This window comes from Patagioenas fasciata, chromosome 11, assembly GCF_037038585.1.
Source record: "Patagioenas fasciata isolate bPatFas1 chromosome 11, bPatFas1.hap1, whole genome shotgun sequence".
NCBI lineage: Eukaryota > Metazoa > Chordata > Aves > Columbiformes > Columbidae > Patagioenas > Patagioenas fasciata.
The window spans coordinates 10,309,767-10,335,544 of record NC_092530.1 but is presented as its reverse complement, the minus strand read 5'-3'; the positions used below and the strand labels follow the sequence as shown (position 1 = coordinate 10,335,544).

General features: G+C 40.8%; 1 long non-coding RNA gene across 4 annotated transcripts in view; it reads right to left on the bottom strand.

The window, feature by feature from the left end:
- LOC139828837 (uncharacterized) overlaps nt 1-25,778 on the bottom strand; it is a 352,305-nt gene that overhangs the window by 310,129 nt on the left and 16,398 nt on the right. Inside the window, exon 1 of one of the 4 annotated variants that reach the window (XR_011740841.1) lies at nt 2,214-2,356. The exons of the other annotated variants lie outside the window; for them this stretch is intronic. This is a non-coding gene — a long non-coding RNA (uncharacterized lncRNA). Of the gene's footprint in view, nt 1-2,213; nt 2,357-25,778 lie in introns of those variants that run through there. 4 annotated transcript variants of the gene reach the window in all.

Here is a 25,778-nt window from a genome sequence, read left to right as displayed (position 1 = left end):
GTAACGGGGCACGGCGGGCTGAGCGCACTGCGGAGACTGAAAACATTGTAATTGGCAGTATAGATTTTCAGCAAAACACGCTCTCAGCGTGAGAAGCCAACTGCATGCTCCACCACACTGACCTTCAGCAAAGGAAAGATTTGGAAGGCTTACGGGAATAGTCCTGGGTCTGGTATTTAACTCCTCTAGAGACATCCTTGTTAAGCCATAATGACCTTAAACAAATTCACGGTGGGATTCCTCGGTTTATAATACTGTCGCTTCATTTTCTTTGCCTTGTTTTCATCTCTGTTACCGTTCAGTGCTCTACTCATCTGAATACTGTGGATTTACCTTTTTTTCCCCCACCTCAGCTTCAGTAAATTCAGGACCGCTCTCTGCTGAGCCACGAGCAGGCAGTGACAGCAGCAGGGGAAGCCCAGCGTCTGTCACCTGCTCCACACAAGAAGCGTTATGCTTATGATGACCTTCATGGGCATAAATGCTCTCAAGGAGCGTCTGCGAATTCCTGCCAGTATTAAAGAGCTGGGACAAACCTCACAGAGGCTTCGTGGCTGGGATTGCAGCCACCAGGATTATAGAGGGGTCTAGAGTTCTGCAGAGCCTCACAGGTGAGCTAAGCATGGGCTCGTGGTGGTTTTGTGGTTACCACCATGGGAAATGTGGTGGTAACCACATTTGCTTCGCTCCTTGCTCCATTCTACACTTTGGGGCAAGGCAGCAGAAGTTCTGAGAGCACCTGCCCGAGTGTTGAAGAACCATCCCCTTCATCAGCCTGTTCCTTCCTGGAGCTTAAGAGCCTCAAAGAAAAGCACATATCCAAAGAGATACTATTGCTTTGCTCTTTCCTATCAGTCTTCTCTGATTTTTGCCTTTTTATAGCTCCTTTTTCTTCATTTTATGGTTTTCAGTAGCATAACCTTGAATAGTCTCTTATCTTTAAGCTGATTAAAAATATTTTTCACACCCAGTAAGCAAGATGTGACTCCATGCTATGTGTACTTAATGGAAGAAATATGCTTTACATGCTTCATTAAGTTATTTGTGAAATTGCATTAGTGCCATTCCATTAGTATACCTCTTTCAGCTACATCTGTGGCCTGTTTTTGACAGGCAAATTACCAGTTTCATAAGTCTATTTTGAGTTAGTAATGATCTTCTAATATGTTGAAAAATATCCATCTTAATAGCAATTGGAAAAGAAAATAATAATGTATTTTTCAATATAATGGGAGCAAGATTATCTGCCATGGGGCAAAATAATTATCAGATTCCTTGAAACAAGAAATTATGGGTTATTTTGGATGTTTCATTAAAATTACAACCTTATCCAATACAGGAACATTAATCTTGAAATAAGATGTCATAGCGAAGTCAATATTGATTAGAAGAAGTGACAGGAAAGCATTTGCTGCATTTAAATCTTTTAAGGCACCTGGAAAAATATTAAAGTCATTAAAATCATTATATGGTGACTGTGCACTAAATTATGAGGAAATGTTAATATGTTTTCACTCTGCATAGTAAGATTTCCTTTAAGAGATGTGGGACATTACTGCTCCTGGTGTGGGGATCAATAACAACCTGAAATTTAACATAACAGTAATTATTTTTTACTTTTAAGCCACTGTTTAACACCAAGATCCTGTTTTAAATCATACCAAGATAGATGTCTAAGGTGTGAGATGTTATTTGCCAACTTCCTTCTAAGATTAACGATAACACACTGTATTCAGTTAGCTCTTCACTTAAGATCAAGGTCTCATTATGTTGAGCATCATAAATATAAACAGAAGAAGTTACAGCTTCTGGTCTGGAGAACTTACAAAGAATTCGGATCCTACTCATCAACACTGTGCTGGCGCAGAAGTAACCACGCACAATACGTATTTCAGAATTGCTATTAAATAGGCTCCACGTGGCAACAACCTGCCAGAGTGACTGAGGAAAGAGGATGAGAGCAGCTAGCATTTTCATTTTGTGTTCCTTCTGATAGCTCTTTGTCATCTGAAAGGATGGTTTTAAAAGAAGAAACAAATATCTACATTTATCATTTCTCTGTCTAAGCTATTGACTATTTCTGTCCTTTCTTCTGTGTGGCTGCTGACCTTCAAAACCAATGAAGGACCTTATGTCAGGTTTTAATTCAGTTACATTAGGTATGTTAAGATACTGACTGGATAGTAGCTGCTTCACTAGACTAACAAAATTACCTGAAGATGAAAAGAAGCACCAAAATTAGTAATCATTGCAGTCAGTAAAGCTTGTGGTTGTATAATAATTCTGTATGCCAGAACTCCAGTTTAGAAGCATCAGTATGCATGTCTCAATTTCTTGAGGGTCTTCTGATTTTAGAGAAACATATATCTGGTGAAAAACATACGAGAGATACAAGTATCAATGACTGAAACAACATGAAGAATTCCAGCATCACATTAAGGCAGCTGTCTCCAGACTTCTCGATTTCACTCTAAAATGAAAGGGTTCTGTCAGTGACAAAAATACACCAAATTGGATGGCTTGTTTAAAGCACTACACAGCAAAGTAGGACAATTAGTCACTCCACAATTAAAACTAAATAGTAAAAAGTTCAGACTTGTTTCACAGCTTCTCTGGACACATTAGTGCTGCACTTCAATGTGTAAAGGTCTGTCACGCTGAGAAGCCTTTCAAGTTGATCAGCTCCCAACTCTGATTCGTCACTTATTAAATCATGTTGTTCATCATAGAGAAGTACAAGCTGCCTCACACTGATGAAGGAATACAAATAGTCTTATTAAGCCCAGCGTATAATTCATCTGTATTTAAAAACATGTCATCTACTTTATCTCAAAATATGACAGCTGGGACATCTGTATTTGGTATCACGGGGTTTCCAAACTCTGGAGCGAATCAGGCTCATCTACAATCTTGCACCACTACCACAAGAAGTTTCAACTTTTGTCTGTCTTCCTTTGAGATAAGCGATGAATGCATACGTATAACAAAAACCAGAGTTTTTGCACATGTCCTTGTAATACAAAATCTCTCTGTCCTTTGCAGTTCTCATTGTTACCTGACACATCCCATTCCTCAGCCTTTGTCGGGAGCACTGTAACCCAAGCACGATGACAGAAGCCCTGCCACAAAGGCAGGAGTTCTGAATTACTGCCATTCTCTAGTTTTACACCTTGAACATTTTGTAACCTTTCAATATCTCACTTACTCTGGACTGATTATCACTTACTTTTACTCATAAAATTAAAGACAGACATCTGAAATGGCATATAGAAAATGCCTCACTTATTTACAGGCATGAACCATACCCAAAGACTCATACAGCTTGGGCAGCTTTGAAGGACTGCAGCTAAAATCAAGGGCAATGCCACTGAGAATTTTCTCACGTAAAGCCATATGTCAGGTTCATTAGTATATTTGCTTCTGCCATTTACAAGCACAACTATAAATCGCACTCTTTCTGCCCTCACAGATTTTTAAAGAAAATTGACACAGGAGAGCGCCTGGCCCCAATTACAGCTCACAAAAGTCAAAGCTACAAGGCTCATAAACACCTCGGACAAATGAACCACAGGGAAAGAAAAGCACAATTCAAGAAAGCCTGGAAATAAGGACTATTAATAGCTCCAGGCCTGTGGGACTGAGAGAGCAGCACACACGGCTATCCACAGTGCCCTACATTCACAGAAAGGTTACGGAGAGCAGCAGCCAGCCGTGAATCACACTCACAAACAGAAGGGCTGCTCCGCACATTAGTGGGTTGTTTTTTAAACTTCCTTGTGATAAAAATGTTTGCTTTACTCTTCCTCTATCCAACCTAAATGCACTAAGTGTTGTCGCAGTAACACAGAAGTACAGCCTGAACTTGACTGCTTTCATATAGACTGTACAAAATTCAGTATTTCAATAAGACTACATATAAACCTTCATTCTCTTGAATTCTATAGATGCAGCAACTCCATTAAAACGGTTCATTTTTTACATAGGATAAGATGAAGACACTGCCAGCGCTGTTTATTCAGTGCAGAGGGGTACCTGTCTAAGCCTATGCCTCTCTGTACATTTTTACCATATAAAATGCCCACTAGTGCTCTTAACTCTTTATTCCATGTTTGAAAACACAAAGACAGGTTCACCAGGTGTTACTCAGATCACCTCATGCTTAGGTTGCAAACAGATAAAAAGACACACGAAGACAGCTTTTTTAAGTTCTGTAGATTGATTTTTCCCTTCACAGACTGAAGCAGACTGGCATCAAAAGAGCAGGAATTACTTAAACCACTCATAATATACAGTATATTTTAATGTTCCAGCTCCACTCAGGTACTAGAATAATTATGTGTATTTATAGAAGCACTTATAGGGACCAGAGATTTGGATTTTGGCGTATGTGATCAAAGTAATTCTATAAAGAGGTGCTAAGGCCGGAATTTCTTGACCTTTATATTTGTGAAAGTTGTTGGTTCAGTGAAGGTCAAGATGTGTGACAAAATTCAAGCCTGTCTGAGCCAATTAATGACAAGTAACCAGACCATTAAAAATGTCATTTATGCTGAGCAGTCAAGTGGGTTATGTGAGGGCAATCTGTACCTTAGATAGCTTGCACAGTTACAGGCCTGCAATAGAATAATAAAGGACAGCAGAAGGCAGAACGAGAGAATACTTCAAGTTTTTAAAGGAAGATAATATTTCCAGCTTGACCAGCAGAGATAGAAACACATAAATAAAACAGTAACATTTTTTTCACTGTAACTATTGGTATTTAACAAGAGAAAATGAGGAAAAAAATCAAACATTATCAATTCATGGATATATTGTATTGATAAAATGCACGGGAATAAACTCTTCAACACAGCTATACGCAGATCATCAAGCACCAGTTATATGCAGCAATAAGACATTAAAGAAGTAGTTTGAAAGTACTAAACTGCTCAAGAACCTCTTTCAAAACTCTGGAGAACTGAACAAATCAAGTATGACACTTATCCCAAGGAAAACAGCAAAATTAGAACCTGAAATATGCTGTTAATGTCTGGTAACTGCAATTTTACTCCCTAACAAAATTTGGGCCAACTTCTTTTTTTTAATGGTTGGGAAAATAAAATGGCGGCATTAGGCCTTTCTCGGTTTCAAGGTCCTAAACATTTGCATTTAACTGAGCTCTTTCAAAATCAATGGATAAAAGAGTCAGCAGGCTTCTTTTATTCAGATACCTCAGATTTTATGATAACAGCAAAACGATTTCACTGGTTTAAATTTCAGTTTCTCCTGATAGCAGCAGCAATCTTGGATCACAAAAACGTAAGAAATCCTGCTTTGTTAGATAAGGTGTGATGCTCGTGAAGGGAATATGTTTACAAATAAAACCCAGCTTATACATATTTTCTGTTAAATAGGGACATATAAACTATGGCTTTTATTTCAACTTGCACATAACTCTCTGTTAAAACCAACACTAAATATTGCAGGACTGGGCAGAGCAGCATGGCCGGAGGCTGCAGAAACCTCCACACAAGGGGACCCCCCAGCCCAAGTGACACCATAAAATAGTAGATAACCTTGTATTCATACAGGGATAAAACAGTAGATAACCTCGTATTCATACAAGGATAAAACAGCAGATAAACCTCGTATTCATACAGGGAATGTATACGAGGATAAAATAGCAGATAACCTCATATTCAAACAGGGAATGCATCTCCACAGAGCAGCAGAGCCCCAGCAGCAGGGAAATGCTCTGGAACACAAAGAAGATGCCAGCCCTGTCTCACCCTCAAAGATACACAAAAAAAAGAAACACATTTGCAGCATTTTTTGCTCGAAGTTGCTTAAATTATCTGACAGTGCCCTTTCTTTTAACAGCCCATCATGACTTCCCTGAAGGCATTTAGTTAGCTTGGTAAATTCTAATTTGCAGTACATTGTTTTTAAGGCAGTCTGACAGACACCTTCACATAAGGATAAACAGCTTTCAATTTTTATACAGCAGATAAGTTTTGTTATACTTTATTGACTGAACACTGTGGATCACAGGGCTGTGCCAGCCCCGGCCGCCATCTTGGGACACAAAATGGATCCCAGACACGAACCACCTGCGCGGCCTTACACTTCATGTCCATTCAGTGTCTACTTCTCATGCACACAAACTCAAGCACACATGAGTCTCTAATAATTCAAATATCTGAAGCTCAGTGGATGATATAAGCAACTACTTAGATTGGGGCCTGGGACTCATGTCACAACATCCAGCTTTGGCACTTCCTGCAAAAGCCTTTGAAACAAAACTCAAAGTCGCCTCTGAGTAAACAGATATTTACCTCATACTTGCTTTCTGTCCTCACATATGTCCCCAGAGCTATTTTTGCCCTAATTCGGCAACTCTTGTCTCTTCCCAGTGTGTTCCCCCAACATAAGAAGTAGATTTGTTCCTCACCTGCTGGCTCCACCAGCCCCACTGCTGCTCCCCCCCTTTCTCTTCCCATCTCTCTGCTGTCCTCTCACTAATAAAATAAGGGGGAATCTTCTTAATGTATTTTTCCATGCTTTGCTATAGTTGAATCAGCAGGATTTAATTCCTAGGCAAAATTTGTCTCCCAATATTCATGAGATTTATAGATTTAAAATACTGCAAAAATTTCTATTTTATTACAGATACAGTATTATATTCCATTTGTGACAGCAAAGCAAGCCCTCACTAAGAAAAACACATTCATCCTAAACACAGGAGTTCAAAGTAAACCTATGAAATACTTAGTTCTTTTAGAACTTTATTTTTGTGAGTGTTGCCAGAGATGAGATACATTTAAACAGAATATCTTTTAATAGCCTTCCACTAGACTTCAGCTTTCCTACAAATAAGACCCAGACAGGGGTATACATATAAATACAAGAATAACATGCAACTCTAGAGTAAACTATTTTTCTACTTCAGTCTTGACCAGGAAAACTCCAAGTAAATTATCAGTCTAAACTATTTATGATGTTTCATAAGTTGTGGTTTTTTCTTTGTTTAGGGGTTTTTTGTTTGTTTTCCTTAATATCACATGCCAGAAATTGTAGTTTGTCATTAGGAGGATCAGCAAGTTGTATCTGTGAAATCTCATGTCTGCTTTGTGCGAGGCAGGGTCACCCACAACATCCATGGATTTATTTATGGTAATGAAATACGATTGGAACTTATAGAGAGAGAGACAATTTAAAAGAGAAATTAAAGGTTCTGAACATGTTCCAAATTCCTCACAGAACCCAGTAGCGTCCCATTCACAATATGCAGTAAGTCTGTATTTCCAGGAATGAGACAGGAACAAATCTGTAGTATAGAAAAGCCCTTGATCATTTCAAATGCTAGGCAGTAGAGACAACATTCCATTTGTTTGGGTTTTTTCCTAATCTGGAGCATCCGAGTGACAATACCACTATGCCTTTCTTTTTTTTTTCTTCTTTTTTTTCTTTTTTTTTTTTTTTTTACATAAATCCAAAAGACATGTTGAATACTGGAGAATCTGCAACATCCAAACTGGAAACTGCAGAACACCAGTCCATTCATAAAAACTCAATGTGCACATTCTCAGCACTCAGCGTCCTCTGAATGGTATGACTAAAGCAACTGAAAACTCTCTATTAGTATTTCTGTAATGCAATTTAAAACACAACTCCTCTCTGCTTCTACAGGGATTAGAAAGTACAATCGCTTTTCACACTGCATGGAGTTTAAGCTCTAGCTCTACAAACAGATACAAGCCTGAGCATCCCAAATGAAAGGTAATAATGTATTCACATTTCTCTCCAAGACTAACTCCATTACTCATCTAACTTCGGAATGATTGAGGAACAAACAAGCTGCAGGTAAGCTGGCAGGTTTTCAATTTACTAGGGCACTGCAGTTTTTGTATTCTTCACCCCAGCCAACATTTTATTTCACTTACAATATTCTTTAACAGAATGCGGCTTAATTATAATCAACATTACCCAATCAGCAGGACTTTGCTTACTTGAAACTTTTTTTTTTGGCCACTAAATGTATGAATTAAACCTGACCCTTTACAATCTGCAATGCTTCATTGAATAGCCTATATTATTATTTACTCAAAAAGAAATATAATCTCAAAATGATTCATACATGGTCACAGTTGCCTACATAATGAGAACTCAAAAGACTAACAAAGATTTACTGTGCCTTGGGAACCAGTGTACAACATACAAATTCCCCATAAACTCTGAGTCGGCCTGCAAACTCCATTTTGATGACGCGGTTCATCCTTGCCGTCCCTCATTCTGAACCGCAGTTCAAAAGGGTGACAGGACAAGATCAACAACACAGAGGGGACAGTTTTATGTGACTGTTTTAACAGACACACACCTGGATGTCTCTCACCATCGGCAAATCTGCTCTCTGGGTCTTATTGTTCCAAATTTGACTTCTGTGCGGGTGACAACTAAACCCTAAACCACCTGGCCAAAGGACTCATGAGAAGGTACAAGAATAGAAGAAGAAACGAACAAAGGAATAAAGCCTTAATAAATCAAGGAGTCTCTTGGTACATAGTTAAGCTGACTCGCAGCAAAATCAGCCAGGCAAGACCCCAGGTGTGTGAAGGGACACCGCATAGAAGAAAGGGCTGTCCTTGGCTCTTCAGGTTCTTCTGAACAGTGTGGAGATCAAGGCAGCTCCATGCCATCTCTCTCTACAGCCCCCATAGCAAGGAGTAATTTGCAGTAGAATCTCAACTAGTTCTGTGCTAAAGGAGACAAGAGCTATTCCCAGAGCATGGATTTGACCAGACTATCAAACAGAGGCTAGAAATCTGCTAAAGGCACGGCCTGGGCTCTTATCAACTGCCAGAGACCAGGCACAGCCTCACACGAGGAGATAAGGAGGGTCAGAGCCTCCCTGTCCCCTCTGCCCAGGAACATGGCAGCCAGAGCACTCACCCAGGACATTATGAAATTTGGTTCAGTTCCATCATCTCCTGATGCCAACTCAGACGTGTTTCTCCCAGAAAGGACCTTCAACTGTAAGGTGGGACCTAAAGAAGTCCTGCACTGTGCCAGCAGTCTTGTCATTTTGACCTTTGTCTCATGCTTTCAGTCATCTCCCCGTCACCTTTATTCTGCAAGCACACCTTCCCACTGTGAGGCCGCAGCATGTGATGACGACATTTGTTTTCTATTCCTTCTCTCAAATCTGTTCTACTTTGTGGACCAGAAATTTTGACAGAGCCAGTGAGAGAGAACAGCACGGAGCACAGCTCTGCAGGCCTACAGCACTCATCCCAGAGGGCTGCAGTTTCTACATCCAAGGTCGCTCACAAATATCACACATTACATAATATTTGGACAAAATAACGTTTTTGTCATATCTAGGAAAACTACATAAATGGCTCCAGAACTTTACTGAGTCCTCCGGGTCCTACGAGAATACCAATTATAATAGTAATGCAAATAGTGGCTGCACAACTTCAAATTCAGCCAAACAACATACACTTAAAACTTCCAACACTGTTCTGGGGATTTCAGCTCCATTATGAAACTATTCAATGCTAGGGAGGGTTGTGGTAGACAATTCCAGACTCTGTATTAATTACCTAAGGTTAGTATGTTTTACTCTTCTTGGGTACATCCAACTTACCAGGAGCGGGTGCATCCAGGCTGCATTAATGCTCTCAGTTTCTTGCTAATCTGCCTCAAAGGACAAACATACATAATATCACTGACTCCAACATGCTCATATTAAAGCAGAGGAAAGTTTAGGCATCTATTTATGGCTCTGATTCAAAAAAGCCTTCCCATAGATCTTTCACAAAACAAACACTGATTCAAGCCCAGTTTCTGGTAATAGTTAAGTGCTGTCCTAAGCATGCAAGGACCTGACTGCATCTTCGCATACTGCTGTGTTCAGAGGCAGTTTCTTTTCAGACATTATGTCCAGCAATCTATACTCGGGAAGATAGTGTCAGGTATGACCGAAATCAGCCAACTGTTCCAGAAGTTGCTTGTCTTTTCCCTCTGCAAAAACTGAAAACCACCACAGCTGCCTCACTGAGTATAATTGCTACGAATCTAAAATAACAGCATTCCCTTTCTACACTGTTTCAACTTCAGCAGCTGCACAGACACCTGAGATTGAAATCAGAAGTTGTAGATGAGAAATTTAAATATAATTGAGTGTGAAAATTCTCATTTCAGACAAACTGTTTCGCTTTAACACATACAAGTGTACTGGTAAAAGACGTTTTGAATTGCAAAATCCAATCAATGAAAGTGTAAAAGAAATTAGTTACATTTTGTAAAACACACAGGAAAAATGTTTTCTATTGAAGTAAAAAGAACACTTCCTTTCTGAAGAAACTATTCTATGGTACATAAATCACATTCAGCCTAAAAGTACATGTATTAAAAAAATAATTTCAGTAGCCAGTAGAGCTCAAGTTCTTACCTTTGCTGAATAGCTAATCAGAGCAGTCATTTGTCATTCAAAAAGGCTCAGAGAAAAAGGATGGAAAACAAAAGAAACAATACACACATGTGGTGGTGAGCCAGCTGAATAAGCTCTGTCATCAGCTGAATTTACTAAGTCTCAAAAATGTAATGCCAACAGAAGCAAGTGGAAATACCATCCCAGGGAGAGCCTGCAGCCTGGCCAAGGTGGTGCAAGGAGCCTCTCGGGAGCAGCCACTGTGCAAAACCACCCTCGTATCACCGAGTTTTACATCTGCCATATCAGGACCAGCATGAATTTGTGGTGAGCTGATGAAATTAATGGACTGTTTTACCTAGGGCTCATTTCTTCTTCGACAACTATCCATTTAAATGAAGAGCTCTATGACTCTTAGTTTTCATAGAACTTACAGAAAGACATATTCTTTTCAGATATTTTACTGAAGACTTATAGAGTCGCTATCCCTGAAGTAAAACAAGAAACACAGAAGAAAGTGTTTACTGGTTTGAGTCATCAATGCCTTCACCTTGCTTCTATGTAAGAAACATTGCCCAGCATATCTTCTGTTGTGCAAGCTGCTCCATTTCTGATACACACTAAAAATCACAGTCAGTTCATAAAAACCTGTCTTTGAGATGCTCTGATTTCACATCTCTCTGCGAAAGTCTCTGTGCAGAAGAAAGAGGCCAGAGGAGGCAGGAGGGAAGGGGTCAATATATGAAGCACTGGAAATGTTTCGGAGTCATGGAGCAAGTAAATGAAAATGAGCTCAAAAGCTGAGAAAGGCAAAGAAAATAAGAAGTTCAGGTAGTTCACTAAAGGCAGTGCTCCATTTCATTCCTTGCAAGTGCCAAAATCAGCTTGTCCCCATCCCCATTTCTACTAAACTGTTCTGGTGAGGAGCACTGATCAAATCCACAAGGTTTGCATGGCAGCATGGTAAATTGTTCTCTGTAGTGGAATCCATTATAAAAAGATGTGCACCTAATAAAATTCTGGCTATGTCCAACAACTTCTTATAGGAAAATATAGCAATGAGAATTTTAGTAACTAAAATCAGTAGTGTACACAATTGCTATTCATTGCAGCTACCAAACCCATTGCATTACAACTGGAGACTGTACAAGAAGTTGTATAAGCACCAAAAATTATATATATATAAACCAGCCATTGTATGGTATCGACATATTAAACTCGGGACTGCTCTTTGAAATCCTTATTATAAAAAGATTGCTTTATCCAGTATGCAAATAACACATCAATATAATGGCAAGCATAAAACTAACAATATGCTATGCAAAATTTCATGTATGATATGATATTGGTTTTGCAACACAATTACCACATTGTGGCTCTGATGTAAAAAATTAGACAATGGCAGCTGATTTTGTGAATACAAAATCTTCTGTGGCCTACCAAGTTTTACAAACCTTTTCTTTAGGATGAGCAGATAACTTGTTAGCTGGTCTCATCTCAAGAGGAAAAAAGAGTTTCCTGCTTCATAAAACTTATACCAATAATTTGACACCATTTAACAATTTCTGCTCATCAAAGCTGAATTAATTCACAAAGTACATGAATTTGAATGCTTGTTACCTGACCAGCAAATATGTCCACATGAGCGCTACTGAGGTCAGTGAAGGGACACAAACAGCACCTATAATTTATTAATTTGTACAGAAGAGTTCCCAGCTCAGTTTCTTTAAGCCCTTGAGAATAAGTATCTGAAACATATAGAAATAAAAAATAAACCTGAAATAAAATGATCAAGGTAAAGCGTTCTTAAATTTTCAGAAGCAAGGAGACAGCTGGTTTTGGTTGAAAATATAATTGTCTTGCGTACAGATCACGTGTTCAAGCTCATGGTTCCAAACTATGAAGTTCTCACCTACAAATGGGTTATACTTGGTTTCATTTCTCCATTTCGCACAAACTCCGCAGCAGTGCCCAAAGCCGCACCTTCCCGGCACAGAAACTGCTGAACCGCTCACGTTTAGCCATTTTCCACTATGGTTCTGACAAGTACTACATGGACCCCATATGTCTGTTTTGTTTCATGGCTGTTGAGCACAAACCTGAAGCACCAGCCATTATTGCACTACAGAATTATAAATCCGCAATCTGTCTGAGCATATGAAAGCCCCTCTACTATTGTCCTTAATAAACATCTGATTCACAATCACAATATCCATGGAAAGATCACATTTCTGATGAAGAATGCTATCTATTGTATAACAATGAGATATGGCATATAACAATAGCATCCCTTTGGTGAATGTCACTTGAGTGCAAATTCCCCTTTATTTGTACATATTCTTAATTTTTCTGCTCAAAATGTCCCCCCTCATTGAGGAAACCGCAGTTTCTTGGTACATTAATTTTTCTTAGTTGCAGACAACTGTTGTATCAGCAAAAAAGGCCATTGTGAACTGTTGATATGGATGATTCTTCTGTCCATCAAATATAGTCTCTACACGCCCAGATTAGCACCTGCACACATCAACATGCCAGACTGAAAGGCGAACGAGGAGAGGAGAATGATGGATACAGGTATATTGCCAGCTAAGAGACAATGTCACAAGAAGAGGAGGGAGTGGGATGCTTTCTTCCCAAGTGAGAGCTAAGGCAAGATCAATCTGTTTTTTGTAGTACTTTCACACAAATGAAGAAACATCATCAGCACACACCTTGGGAAAATTTCAGATAAAACCTCCCTCCAGCACGGCAATGCTTAACATACACTCAGTTGAAACAACTGCTGCATCATGTCCCTGAGGCAACAAGAAGTCAGCGAAGATCAAACAATTCTTTTGTGCACTGTAGAGTTTTGCCATGGGCCTGAGGATCCCTCTGCCTGGAAGGGGTTTGAGAAATGAAAGCTGTAATCTTGATTTTAATTGTTATGAATGCTTTTGATCAAACTGCAAACCTTTATTCAACAAGCACAGTTAGTGGTCTGCAGCTCTGACCTACTAACTATTCTGTGGGTTTGAAATAAATTTAAATATTTAAACCAAAGGAGATCCAAGTTTCTCCACTTACTGCAAACCCCCTGATTTCAGATTCAAATGCATCATGTTGGCACACCAGGCACAAACTACTTTTTCTACAACGACAGCTTCAGCAGCAAAAGCATGAGAAGCATGCTTGAGTCTGGAGTGTTATAACTCAACAACAAGCAATGTGCCTTGGGCTGGCACTGTCAGGAGAGGTCACGGACTGGAAAGAATATTTTTTAAAAAATCAATCCTCTAGGCAAGTTCAAGAGAGTGTAAGGGAAGTAATAGAAAAGCTTTAAAGTCTTCAAGATCTATAATGCTTGTGTAGTAGAGCGAAAGAGCAGGAGGATAGATTATCAGATAAACAAGGGCAGTTTTAATTGGTTAAAAAAGTACCAAAACACTCAGTATGAAAGGTATTGAGATCTTTGGCCAAGGAGTAAAAGCAACCCAGATTACACTTAAAATTAAGACAGTTTTTCTCATACACTAAAAGGCAAGAAAGCCACAGGCTAACAAGAACACACACTCGTGAAAAGAGGCACTAAACACTAGCAATTCGATGGGAACTCAAAGATGCCACAACCGGGCTTCAGCATTTTGTGCCCTGCTATTACTTGGCATAGCAATTCTGTGGTTCTCAGTTCTTTCAGAAACTGCTGTGCTATCAGGCACTGAGGACAAATGAGCTGGTGCTTATACTTTCCCTTCCCTTCCCTCAGTGGAGTTAAATTATGCTACACAGTTTTTTCAGCACTCCATTCTGTCTAGTTGCTGGATGACTGAGGATCCCTGGATCTGGAAAGATGCCCTCAAAGTGTTAACACTAATATGAACATCATTAATTTCAATCTTTTCCTATATAGAACACACTCCCAGTCCTTGTGTTACACACCTCCAGCTGGGTAGACTTCTCTCTCTATTTCAATTAGTTGGTGACAAAGAAGGCACCTTTGAGCTACTGTAAAGACCTAGACAAGTTTGGTTTATATATTTATATATATTTATATTTTTATATCTATCTATATATATGCTTATACATATATTTATAAAATCTTGCGCAAAATCATCCTGAGACTTTAGACAAAAAGTAATCGGGGCGTCTTACTGCTCTTGATGCAACTCCTGCTACACTACTTACTTTATTTAAATAAAAGAACACTTACAGGGCAAAGGCAATTAAACTGTTTCCAGTATTGACTCTGATAGTTGGGCCATCAGACACACAACAGTCAATAATGAAAGCCTTTCCCTCTTTGATTCACCTGGGGTTTTTTTTAGTATTGACTGTGACTTGAATCAATGCACTGTGCCAGGTTACCTGATGATCGCAGTCTCTACAACACACAGGTATAATTAAACCAAAACCAAGTCTTACTACATTTCAACATTATTTCTCAGATTTTTTTTTTGCCCTCTTCATTCTTTTAACCCCAAAATGAGGTCTCTAATTTGCACACTAAGTTCAGACGCATGCGGCTCACCTTGACTACTTAATAAACCTCAGTAAGGCTTTAGTGCTATAGGATCTATACAGACTTCACAGCATGTTCTTCTGAGCTTGTTTAATGACAGTGAGCCCACACTCATGAGTTTGCCACAACAGCTAATCTGCACTCCATCTTCTTTCTTTAGGTTGTGTTTTACCCTCAGTTTTAAATCTGGAAATCCCTACCACACTGGGGGTGGGCGGCGGAAAGAGTTCCACTTAAAACATGAGAGGCTAATTGCCTTTAACACAGCACACCCTTAGCAAGTTCTTAAGGCCCAGACACATCCTCCTCCTCCTAAGCAAAGTGAGGCGTCCAGCAAGAGCAGCAGGAGATCATCATCCTCTTCATCTGCATTCTGTGCCAGCCCTAAATGTTATAAAGTAAGGGTTGCTCTGATTATTCCACTCATTTTTTACCATTATCCTTCTCTCCCTTTCAGGAAAGACTTTCAGTGCATTGATTACATTTCTGTGCTCAGTTTCTAGAAAAATTTAATCTCAAGTGACAATTTAACTAAATACAGTAGCTACCATTTTACACAGCCAGCAGGAGAGGTGAAAGAGCCAGTCTGCTGCTTTGCTCTTTGTGAAATGGATAATACAGCTCAGAGAACAGACATATAATATTTCTGTCCATCAGTCTACTTGCTTTCATTTTACAGTTTTATCTGCTATCTGAAAGCTACTTGCTTACCCCGTCACTCTTATCTTCCTTCTATGTGAAATTTCTTTGCAATAAATAAAAATGCCTTGTGCTTGCCATGCCTCCAGATCATTTTGATTTCAAACACACTCAAGATTTCATTTTGACTGCCCTTCCAAAAAATGATATTTCATATTATGCCACAGTATTAAAATGGACCAATATAGGATGCTATTTCTGTTTGGTTGGGGTTTTTTTCCTGTTTGATTGCTAAACAAAACAAATATATGTATCTTATAAAAACTTGGCAGGGCATTTTCAGTGAATTAAAGTGAACTGGTATTAATGGGGCTGAAGAGGGTGGTTCCAGAAGTAAATAGAAAGGTGAGCGTAAACTAAGTTGACTACCAATATCTTCCTATAAGAAAGAGAACTATTGTACCGATTAATCTACTTGTGAGACAGGCTTTTGCAATATTATTTTCACTGCTCATTGAATCTCATAAAATATTTCGATGATCTCATAACTTCAGCTGACAAACACACTGATGGAAATAAGAGGAGTTTTAGTCTGATACAAGGATGCTAGAAACAAAAATTAAGCACTTCCTCTATCGTTAGTGTTAGAAATCAGCTTCTTTGCATGAACCTGTGAATATAATTGAGCTTTTTCCATTCACATGCAAATGCACTATTCGAAGAGCACAAAAGGTATCCCAAGGAAGAAATTAAAACATTATAGATTCTAATACCAGTGTTATTACATGCCAACCAAGTTTTGTGGTATGCTTTGTTTCAGGTTCTGCCTGATATGACAGCTGTTCCTATTCAGATGATATTTTAAAGGCAACATTTTCTGTAATTTCAGCTGACTCATTCAAACTAGCAATGCTGCATTTTAAAATACCATTGAGAAAATGCAAACCATTTCTTCACTGAAGATAGCATTTACTGTTCTAATCTAATGCAAATGTTAGTTAGAATCAACAAGCCTGCACAAATGCCAATATCACTTGTCCCCCTTAAGATGATTTCACACCTAGCACGGCAGCAGACACAGTTTGCCAGAAAACACATTAAAAAGCAGTTTAAAATGTATCACTGTGTATTATCTCTAGAGTAAATAACACAGTAGGTCCCAGATGGCTGTTCTAAACAAAGAAAAAACTACCCAAACTACAACAACAATTCTGAAACACAGCAAGACCTGCAATACAAATTTAAGCAGGACTAATACTGCCATCCCTAATAGTGACACCACGCTGCCATTAATAAAATATTCTTTCCAGAAAGGGATAACCAATAGGTTGCACATTATTTTCTTCTGATACAGAAATGTTAATTTAAGTAGTAAAACCACCTTTTCTAGCTACTCCTGAAACTTTTCCTAATGCCCAACCTAAACCTCCATCTCAGGAAAGGACACGGTGCTGTGGTCACTTGGCCTTGTCAGAAGTTGCTCAGCCCATGTCCCCAAACACTGGCAATGCCAGAACAGCGTGTGAAGCACTGAGGGATGAACCATACGGTAACAAGAAAATGGCACCATTTAGGCAGCCATAGGAGGATTGTTTGTTTTGTGGGCAGTGATCAAAACTAAAAGGGAAAAAGCAGGAAGACTGGGGAAAGCACCTGGTGCTGCCAACTGGAACAGCTGATGCCATCAAACAGGGCGGTGATTATGCAGATGTAATCCTCCATAAATCTGTCCCAGCATATGGTGAACAGGAAAAGGAAGATGGTCAAAATACCAAAGCATTCATCCTGTCAGGGGCTGCTGAAGGTATCTAAGAGCTACAAGTATGACCAGACATGACTCTAAGACTGGTGAACATGAATGTGCCCTCGAGGATGATGAAGGCCAAAACTACACGAGCTTGAGCACTGATGGAATTGTTTCCAGCACCTTCGCAGCCAGGACAAGAGCTCTTGATGCACTGGGGGTTTCTCACCACTTGGACCTGGCTGGGACCCATAAACAGAGTTGTGCAAAGGAAATACTGACATATCGGAGCCCTGGCTCTAGCTTTTCATTAACTACAGTACGCTTCGCATCTCAGCACTCCCTGAGCCTTTTATTGTAACGTGGCAGCTCCTCCTTGCCCTTTCATCCTTCCTGCTTGCTTCTGAAAACGTGACCCCGGCTGCCAACCCTCATCCTGGCACTGGGCACCGCTACAGTCTCTCCTTCGATGAAATCACACACAATTTAGTCATCGTGAGGCTCAGGACAGGTGCTGCAGCAAGAATGGCAAACACAGCTGAGTCAGCAGCAGGGAAAGCAAGTCACCAGCGTGCTCGGGAAGCCACATCCCAGCCAGCCCCAGCGTTAGCTCTTGCTTCATTTAGCAGCACAGGTGCTGTAATGTCATGCTGTGAAATACTGATCCCATTAACTAAACCCACACTCCCCAGCACATCAGTTAGTTACCAACCAGCGCTTCCACAGCACTGAAGATGCTCCTTGGGAAATCTTGCCTGGATTAAGTTTTGACATTGTTGGTTTCTACTTGTGATGTTTACCTAATATACTACACATAATTGTGCTTCCTAAAGCACCAGGCTTTGTTTTCTGTCCTTTGTAGAACAAACAAAAGACAATGTACCTAATGTCAAAAAAAATCTACTGTAAATTCATCTTACATATCCCCCAGCCTCTGCATGGAGCAGATCACCACCAGCATGTGCAGCAGGTCCCATCCTGCAGGACACGGTGACACTCCCAAGGCTGTGTCAAATCCATCCGTGGTTTTGCTAACTGATAAAAGAGTGTTTAAGGCTGAAAGCCAGTTCAGGTCCACGTCACATCCCTCTCCCGAATGGCACTGAAATATTATGTTGATGTTGGAAGTAGCAACAACACAGTCCTCAAAGGCCTGTTTGCCATCTGTTGCCAAACCACATCAGAAGGGGATGACAAGAGTCTTTAGCCCGTCACCCTCTCATGTACTGAGTGGAGAGACAGGAGGCAGCAGAGACATCCACGTGCTGTCAACAATTTCAGCAACGGATTAATTGAAACTGGCAGAAAGAAATGGGCTGATATGGACTGACTGGAACGAAATTACTCAATATTGGGCCAATTTAAGTATACGCAATTTTTACATAATTTTTTTAATAAGAATGCATCATTCAGCTTCTATTACCACCAAATAGGTGAGGCGGGTGGGAAAACAGAGGATGTAAAGCCACACACCCCCTCAGTGTCATATTTTTGTGCAGATTCTAAAGCAGGACCAAGACGTCTGTTCTGTGTCTCTTGCTCCAGGCTGATCCTTCCACAAAGGAGCTCAGCAGCTCTAACACATTTCACAGGGAAACACAAAACTACCAAGGATTCTTCTGCATTGAGAAAGCAACTATTTTATCCCATATTCTCATTATATTTGCTTCCAGGTCAGTTTAATTTTTTTGCCATTTTTAAAAGTTATAACTTGGCTTTAGTTTGAATTTATTTCTAGTCTACTATAAATATTTATCAGGCAAAAGCTGTAAAATAGTAAGAATCAAAAGAGGTAGTATTAAAGTGTAGGATAAATCATTATGTCAAAAAGCTTGCAAAAAGAATCTAGTATTAAATTACTCTAGATGTCTGTTTGCCCTCCCTGACAAAAGAGCTTCTTGACAGTCCCACATTTAAACAGGCACAAATTAAAGCAAGAAACACAAAGGCAATTTCTTCAAGTTTAAGGGAAGAAATGTTTATAACTTCAGATTATGGCTGGCCAAAAGCAGACACACTCACTAGACTTTCAGTCACACAGCACTGAAAACTGATTACCAGAGCCATTACTGCACCAAACGGTGCCTGTTAAATTGAAAGCAAAAGCCAAAATGTAAAATCTTTATCTCATCTTATTAAACGGCTATTTAATAATAGAAATGCACCAGTAAGTATTTCAGAATGACATTTAAAAGCGATAAAGCAGAGAAGACAAGGCAGACAATTTTCTCCCAAGTGTATTACTGTAACACAGAGAGTTTTTAAAAAGGTGCCAAGGGGCAACAGCAGGTCACCCCAAGGATTACGGGTTTGTACCATTTCCAACAGCTCTACTTCATGCAGTTCCTCTTCGTACATGTTGCCATGCCAGACAAGGGCAATCCACGCCCAGGCACAGATGAGATCACAAACTTACAGCCAGGAAGGCAAGAGATCACCAACCAGACAGTTTCTGTCATCCCCACCTCTGGCCGTGCCCAGCCACACCATTCCCATCCTGTCCTGCCCTCCCACAGGGCTCACTGGAAGCACAGCGAGCACAACCAGTAAGGAGGTACACTCTGGGTGACCTGCACTGGGAAGCCTATTCCAGCACATCTCTGGCACCCTTTCGCACTCGCAGCTATTTTGAGGTCAGCTTGCAGCCCATCTTGCACAGCCCGTGCCAAGACTCAAGGGGGTCCTGGGAGCCACCCCCCCACCAACACATCCCATGGCAGAGGAGAGGCCCACCAGCCCTGTTAGAAACCGGGACAGCTAGGAAAACAGAGCAGGGAGACAGAGGATCTCAGAGGAGGACAAAATCACAGAATCCCAGAATGCCAAGGGTTGGAAGGGCCCTGGAAAGCTCATCCAGTGCAATCCCCCCATGGAGCAGGAACACCCAGCTGAGGTTCCACAGGAAGGTGTCCAGGCGGGTTTGAATGTCTGCAGAGAAGGAGACTCCACAACCTCCCTGGGCAGCCTGGGCCAGGCTCTGACACCCTCACCAGGAACAAGTTTCTTCTCAATTTTAAGTGGAACCTTTTGTGTTCCAGTTTGTACCCACTGCCCCTTGTCCTATCACTGGTTGTCACCGAGAAGAGCCTGGCTCCATCCTCCTGACACTCACCCTTTATATATTTATAAACAGTAAGGATGTCGCACCTCAGTCTCCTCTTCTCCAAGCTCCAGACCCCAGCTCCTTCAGACTTTCCTTGTACACAAGATACTTCACTCTCTCAATCATCTTCATTGCCCTGCACTGGACTCTCTCAAGCAGTTCCCTGTCCTTCTACACCCAAACAAGCCCAGGAGCAGAGACAATCAAGGCAGGAAAATCAGCAGCTTCAGCAAAGTTTTCTTCCCAGCACCTGTGCTCTGTGCAGAGCTAAGCACAGCGGCAAAGCACACCTCGGGAAGCCACTCAACATCACCTGTCTCACAGGCTCTGAGCCTTGGCCCCCCATCCATTTATCCCAGGTGGGCAAATCATACTTACTGAACACAAGGCAAATTCTCTCAGCTGGGAAAGGCTCCTCTGAGCAACGAAACATAAATGCAGAAACTCCTCTGAACACCTCAGCCACAGTGCTACGGCATTCCCAGCCGCCATGGATGAGCCCACAGCAACGCATTTCTGCGCTCTGCAGAGTGCCTGCCCGCCAAAGGGCTTTGCCATCAACCTTGTAGTGAATGGTGCTTGTTAAAACAATGGGAGATTTTCTTTTGTATTAGTAGCAGAACTGATACAAAGGAACGCAAGAAAGAATACAACACCACCAAAGTGAGAGAGGAAGCAAGTAGATGTGCCTCAGCACCACAAAGGCTTCCTGGCTATTTACAGTTATTTCCATTTACATGATGTTTCCAGCTACACCTGCGAGCAAGGAGAGCTAAGGATGTCATCACTTTGTAAGCTAAACCAAGGCCCTCTTTGCTCTGCCTTGGGGAGAAAGTCTCCCAGCTTTGTGTGATTCCCCTGGAACTTCTCCCTCTCTAAAGACTCTATTTTCTAAGCCAGTACTTTGAGGAGTTTACTCAAGCATTCACACAAGGCTGAACCATTTATTGGCCCATCTTGTCACAGGCACCCTTTGCACTAACCCTGATGACACAAGGACTCTCTGCAAAGGCTGACATCTCTCCATGCGTTGTCTTACACACAACCTTACCGAGTACTAGAAAGTATTTTAAAATCGTAGGCTCATCATCCCACAGATCAACTTTCTGCAATAACACAACCCACTATTCTCACTGTTTCCTATTTCATGTGCATTTTCTGGTCTCCTCCCTTTTCCCTCCAGTGCCACAGCCGTGTGGCACCGGTATGCCACCCTCTAACCTGACACACATACCACTACAGGAGGCTACTACCTCCCTAACAACACCAGGACCAGATGCCAAATACATTTCTCCATCTGTAACTCGTCCCCCAGACACTGATCAGGCCCAGAGCTGCCCTGAAAAAGCTGTAGAAATTCATTATGAGAGAGACGATCGTACAAGACTGATGGGGAAATGCCCTGGGCCACCTCAGACCGCTGGTGCTGGGACTCCACAGAGTAACACCTGGCCTTTGAGAAACAGCAGTGTCTGACACCCAACGCACACTAAACATGCTCAGTTGTAGTGCCACGATGCCCGTCTGGGGCAAGGTACTTCCAAAATACTTGGCTGATCTTTCTGCTTCACAGCTGTGCAGCTCAGCGGCTTCATTTTTCTTGTTGGTCCCAATTCATCAAGATGCTTGAGCATTATCAGGGAGAGCTTGAAGCCATGTATGTGCTCATGAAGCCATTGCTGATGGCGTTAGCCTCATCAACTCTGCCTTTGTTGCTGAGAGCAGTATGACAAGCTGGATGCGATAGAGAGGGCTGTTGTTTCAACAATTTAACAATTAACAAACCAAAAGACACTGTCAAATGTGTTCTGTACATAGAAGTTTTCTACAGATTGCTGCTGTCTTATCTTGAAAGAAATGTGTCACAAGACGAGTATTATTTCCCTTTACACCATCACGGAGCCATGATTTGATATTTCTATGAGCAAGCAATGCAAATCCTTATAAAAGCCTTTAGTAGTGTAATTCAGCTAGCAGTGGCAACAGTAATCAGCAGCTTGCTTCAGACACCGAGCAATCTCACAGCTTTGTCTGATTGCATCTCAATATTTTGCTAAAAGCAGAGATTGCTGCAAATGAAAGTATGATTGAACAGGTGTGTACAGGGGATGATCACGGTCATTATGAACTATTGATGCTGTGCAAGAGAAAACAAATGGGAAAGGTGAAGAAAAATGGGCATCTTCAGATTTTGTCCATATTAAATGAATATCAATTGTATCCACTTCAAATGAATTATATGTTCTGCCACTGAGCAGATTTATGTATGCTTTGATATAGTACTGAAAAATCTTTTCATTAACAAAAATAGCTCAAATGTGACAAATTTAAAATAAATTCTGAATTAGGTGTTGCTAAGTATATTTTAGAAGTTTTGAAAATCGCATGTATATGCTGGCTCTAATAGAGGTGGATATTGCAAAAATCAAGCCAACGTAAAGAGCAGCATTATTTATTTATTCATACTTTTAAAAGGCAAAATGCCCCAACTGAGCAGTAAGGTGGTTCTCAGTTATGCCTCCTCTGTATTTAGCAAGGCATAACCCTAAAACGTTTTCACAAATTATCTATCTCCTGTGTTTTCCTAACCTAACGCTTCACCAGTTCTGTGACACCCCTTAACTGTAATTATACTTCCTCTGGAATTGCACCCTAAATAGAAATTGAACTATTCATGCTGCAAATTGAAATTCTTCAATGCAAAGCCATACAAATAATTTTCATTAGCATTAGCCTCCTCCCAAAATTTGATAAGATCACTCCTGTTTCTCAGAAACATGTTACTAATTGCTGCTATTTTATCAAGTCCAGGTAGACACATTGAACCCAAAAAGTAAACGCTTGAATGATCCAGAAAAATTTCCCTTTAACCTTTACGATATGTGGATGACCTCAAGTCACCAACTGTACAGCCAGAGAGTCGCTGTCTCTACACAGGAGCTAACAGAGTGACAGCAGGCAGCATTTCACCCATTGCAACCGTGGTTTGTGGCAGTGTGCACTTAAAGAATCTTTGGGGATTGTATAGCCGCTGAGGAAGAGGTGACACAAACACTGTTAGACTCAGACCTGCCTCGTCATCCCAGCCTTTGGCAGAGCCAAGTCAAGCTGACACAACATGGCATGAAAGTACAGCTACAACAGACATCAATAACTGGAGAAATACTATATTTCCTTGTTATGCTGGAAAATGTGATTGTTGAATGTCAAACAATTTCTTTTTCCTAATCACTGCCATCGATACCAGATCTTACTGGGCAGACGACTGACTTATTGCCAGGGGTGTCAGGGCAGCAGGACACACAGACAGGACACTGTACTTGTGCACTTACATGCCCATTTGAATTTCCTCTGGGAAGATCTGATCTCCCCAGTCCACTGCATCTCTAAGCCAGGATTAGGAGAGTTTCCAATTCTTTGCTTGCCATGCTTAACATCAGAGTTCAATATATGTTATATGAAATCATCGCTCAATAAAATCAAAAGCTCTGATTTTAGTAGTGCCAGATTTGAATGCACTGTGTGCAATATCCAGAGAAAAGCTCTTCTGCAGTAAGAAAAATCAGCATATATTCTAGAGGAACCAATCCCGCAAGAGAAAGGAACTGTGCTGCAAGAATAAGCACACAGTTTTAACCTCTAACTTTTACAATTTCATTATGGAAGACTTCGGAATTTTTGATTGAAGTAAATGCATTACTTCTATGAACCAGAAGGCCTGGAATTATTTCAACTGAAAAACTGTATTAATATTTGTTCTTGAAATGCAGCATTATAATAACAAACTTTACACTGGGCACATTTCTACAAATGCTTTTTTTTAATTATAATGCCGGTTCTTCTCCTGCTGAACAGACTATAAATATCCTCAGGTAATTCATTAGTAAGAGAGTGCAACTAATTAATTACTGAAGGTCTCATTATACATTGTTAGATTTGTTAAAGGGACATGGTCATGATAACATCCACTGACCAAAATCACAATATTCATCTACAGAAAGTGGTAGATTTACAGAAAATTCGAGGAGACACCAACATGGCCTTACATCAGGGACACAATCTACTGCCTCAGCCAGGAGCAGAGCTGTGCTTCCAAAACACATCTGGAAATGCCTTTCCTGGTCCAGGAAGAAGACACAGTAACCCCATAACTCCTCTTGAAAAGCTCTCAACTACGGAGCTAGAGAATTAGATATTATTTACATACCAATATAATATTAATAGGATATGTCCATGGGGTGCCTCTTAAAACCTAGTGACCGTTCTTCCAGCCCATCCCAGGTGTGCAGCCAGGTCTCTCCTACTCCACGAGGGACCGACTGGTAGGGTCAGCAGGGGAAGGTGACTCCTGACACCACGGGAGGCAGCCAGCAGCTGAGCTGGTTAAAGAAAGACTACTAATTGCACGTGGCCCTGTGAGGGGGGGTTTGTTGCTTGAATTAGTAAAACGGGCCCTGAGGAAGAGCCTGAATGTGATCTGCGCACGTTGTTTAATCCCTGCCGCCGGCTTCCCTAGCAGTCTATGCTAATCATAGCCAGCACCTTCTGAAAACTGAAATAAACAGCTGCCTAGCTGCCTTTATTATATGTTTTAGCTAAAACAGAGAACTGCAGAAAGATAATATAGGAAAAAAAAAATCTTCCATCTTAACATTACTGCAGATAAACCTAGGAAAGGAAAGTATGTTGTACTTGTACAGACATTTTCAGTTTTGATTTGTGCTCTTTAATTAAGCGAAACATTAAGACAAACAAGAACAAGTGAGTAGAAACAAGTGTCTATGGAAGTCAGCTCACGCTACCTTTCCTGCCAGTTTTAAAGCTGAATTTTAATTTCGCACCTTGTTATTCTCTTTGCTCCAGTCTCTAAACCACATTACAGGCAAATACAGCACAAGGTTAGCACCTTCAAGAGTCCTTTGCAACTTGTTTTTTTCCAGAAACAGCATCTGTGAATCTGGTTGTTGTCTGAATCCTCACATTACTTTACACCAGCTGTGAAACTGCTTATGCTAACAGGGAACATTTCCCTGTGGATTTGGGAGCCTAAACTCCACACTCCATCTATGGACACTTTGCACCTGATTTCTTTGTAAGCAATTTCATATAAAACCAAGAGACCAACAAGAGGATCCTAAAAACAAATTTGCATAAATCGGTATGCAGCAACAGTGGGACGCATTGCTCCTTGAAGCACTGTGGTCCTGTGGAGCGCGAGTGGTGCTCCTCAGGGGTCGGTGTTGGGACTGGCACTGTTTAACATCACGGACAGTGACACGGACAGTGGGATCAAGTGCACCCTCAGCAAGTTTACCAATGACACCAAGCTGTGTGGTGCGATCAGCTCACTGGAGGGAAGGGATGTCATCCAGAGGGACCTGGA